Source organism: Oratosquilla oratoria, chromosome 10 (genome assembly GCF_046742065.1).
Source record: "Oratosquilla oratoria isolate Oo_2021 chromosome 10, ASM4674206v1, whole genome shotgun sequence".
Classification (NCBI taxonomy): domain Eukaryota; kingdom Metazoa; phylum Arthropoda; class Malacostraca; order Stomatopoda; family Squillidae; genus Oratosquilla; species Oratosquilla oratoria.
In genome coordinates, this window is record NC_134786.1 from 22,354,762 (window position 1) to 22,358,601 (window position 3,840).

The window sequence follows — 3,840 nt, forward strand, 5'->3', positions numbered from 1 at the left end:
AAAAAAGGAAATGAATATTCAGAGAAATGGTACAGGACAGTAACAAGGGGTTGGGGACAGCATAACGGAGGGACAGTCGCAGTATAATAAAAGTATCATAATTTCTCTATGAACAGAGTCTTCCTCTATCACAGACAAAATTATGTATGACTCTGGTCCGTAGGGGCGCCCCATATTGACCCTAAGGTATCAACTGCATGCTACTTTGCCACGATAACATGCAGCAAAACCTGAAAGATGAGTTGTTGTTTTTTATCTCAAAGAGAATGCCATGGTAGTTGAGAAAGGTTATGCGTGGGTCGAGAGGATTAGGAGTGAAACAGTGTGAGTTTAGTAAAGATAAGGCTTGTAAACATTAGATTTTTAAGGGATATAGGTGAGAAAGCTTTAACAAATGGTAAGGATTTTTTTTTTTTTTTGGGGGGGGGGCTGTATGGACTGAAAAAAAGTCTTATGACAGGGTAGACTGAAAGGCACTGTGGGAAGTTTTGCAGTCATATGAGATTAGGGCAAAGCTGTTAAGAGCAGTCAAGACTTTGTACAAGAGTAGTACAGCTTGTATTAGAATTGGGAATGGAAAGAGTGAGTGGTTTGAGGCAAAGGTGGGACTGCGTCAGGGATGTGTCACGTCACCATGGTTGTTCAATGTGTATATGGATTGCTGTGGTTGTTAAATGCAAGGGTAATGGAGAAGGGATTACAGATAGTTAAAAAACTTGGAAGTGAACCAATTGTTGTTTGTTGACAACACTGCACTTGTGGCCAGGTTGGAGGTCGGGGGGAGGACTAAGGGAGTTAGTAATGGAATTTGGGAAAGTGTGGAATTGGAAAAAGTTGAAGGCAAAAGTGGGTAAAAGGTGACGAGATATACAAAGGGAGTGGATGGCAGTGAACTAGAAGTCTTAAAGGAGAGAGGTTAGAGGAAGCAGATAGCTGGAAAGGGAGTAGAAGGTCACTGTAGATTGAGAGAAGCAATTAATTGTCTAGGGGAATTAAAAAGTGTAATCAGAAATAGGCATCTGGGAATAGATGCTAAGGAGATTTTATGAAGGGATGACTGTGCCAACTGCACTATAGGGAATACAGTAAGGAAGATACCGAGACAGTATTCCCTTGATGATGTCTTAAATAGGCGAAAACGTTCGGATTACGTTTCTTAATTACCAGTGGGGGTTTTTTTCTGCAAATTGAATTCACGCGTCATTTCTGAAATACTGCAATATATATATATATATACATATATATATATATATATATATATATATGTATATATATATATATATTTATACTTATTTATATATATATATATATACATATATATATATATATATATATATATATGTATATATTGCAGAAACCACAGGGAAATTAAAGTCGGAATACTGAACGTTTTCGTCTATTACGACATCCTCAGAGTACTCTGAGGATGTCGTAATAGACGAAAACGTTCAGTATATATATATATATATATATATATATATATATATATATATATATATATACATATATATATGTATATATATGCATATATGTATATGTGTATATATATATTTATATTCATATAGGTATTCATAGATACATACAAATAAATATATGTATATATATATATATTTATATATATATATATATATATATATGTATATATATTTTTTTTTTTTTTCCAACCACAAATCACTTTTAATTTCATGCCATCGCAGTCGAGACTGAAGAATCCCTCGATGGAGACATCCGTTGGAAATTGAAACGTGGACGAGCCGAGGATTTGAACCCAGATAACCCGTAACAAAGTTACAGTGACTTAAACCAATGCGCTATCAAGATATATATATATATATATATATATATATATATATATATATATATACATATATATATATATATATATATATATATATATTGACATATAACTAATAATAAATGAAAATCAGACAGACAAATGATAACAAAACAAAAACAAATAATATAAAATAGATTATAATCATTACAGCATCTTGCTTAGGTGTTTATCTAAATGATTCTTAAAGCTTCGAACTGAACTACATTGCACCACCTGTGCAGTAAGTTCATTCCATTCATTAACTACACGGTTGGCAAAGTTGTTTCTACCTACTTCCAAATTGAATCTATTTCCGGACAATTTGAGACCATTATTTCTTGTCTGATTCTCACTCAATGTGAAAATTTTGTCACTTTCGATGTTGTCAATTCCCTTTAAAATCTTAAAAACCTATATCAAGTCACCTCTGAGTCTACACTTTTTTAGGGAAAACAGATTCATATGTTTTAGTCGATTTTCGTATGATTTATTTTTGATATTTGGAATTAGTTTTGTGGCTCGCCGTTGTACTTTTTCCAGTGTGTCAATGTCTTTAATGAGATTCGGTGACCATACGGAAATAGCATATTACAAATATGGACGAACTAACGATTTATATAGCTTGTTAATGAGTGATGGACTTTTGACATCAAAAGATCGCGCAATCAGTCCTAGAACCTTATTTGCTTTCTCAGATGCTGATATACACTGCTTGGATGATTTGAGGTCGTTACTGATAATTACGCCGAGATCTTTTTCACTATCCACTTTTGTTAACGAATTTCCAAATAACTTGTAATCGTACTTACTGTTATTTTTACCCATGTGCATTACCTTGCATTTACTTGTGTTAAATTTCATTAGCCACTTTTCAGACCATTGCTGTAATTGATCTAAATCTTCTTGAATATCTAATTGGTTTGAGTGATCATTTGCCACTCCGCACAGTTTTGTATCATCAGCAAATTTGGAAACAGTAGATTTTAGTCCATGGTCTATATCATTTATATATACTATGAATAGAAGTGGTCCAAGAACGGAACCCTGAGGAACTCCACTTGTAACATTTTTCCATCTAGAAGTTTTTCCATTTAAAGCAACTCTCTGTTTTCGACCATTCAACCAATTACTAGTCCAACCTAATAGGCTACCACTTATTCCGTGTAAAGCTAATTTAGTAAGTAGTCTTTCGTGTGGGACGGTATCAAAAGCTTTTGTAAAGTCTAGATATATTAAATCTATATTGTTTCTTTTGTCATAATTCGAGATAACTGTGTTGTAGAATTCGAGTAAGTTAGTCACGCAAGAACGTTTCCGTCTGAAACCATGCTGGCTATCATTTATCAAACGGTTACTTTCTAAATGATGTTCGATAGCATCTCTGATGATAGTTTCCATTATTTTTCCTACGATTGAAGTCAAACTTATAGGCCTATAGTTATTTGGCTTCTTTTTGTCACCTTTTTTGAATATGGGAGTAACGTTAGCTAGCTTCCATTCTCTTGGGACATCTCCGGATATGATGGCATGGAATTAAAAGTGATCTGTGGTGGAAAATAGATATCAATTGATCAATGGGAACCATTCAGTGTACGTGTATATATATATATATATATACATATATATATATATATATATATATATATATCTTTTTATATTTGTGTTTATATATATATATTTTTATATATATTTAGATATATACATATATATATATATATATATATATATATATATATATACACTAGCCAAGTTACTCGCGCGTTGCTGCGAGTTCGTGAATCACCCCTAACCTAACCATACCCCACCTAACTTTAACCCTTAACCCTAACTAAAATATATATTTCTTTAATTGGAACATAGTTATCCAAATACCTGGAGTGATAGGGTATCAGAATATACAGGGTGGGGCGCGGAAACTTCCCGATTTGGGGATTGAATTATAAAGTGTTTACACTTCACAATTCTTTATTCTACTTTTATGTCTGTCACACAACATGGGAGATTTACTTTTACACAGTTCTAAA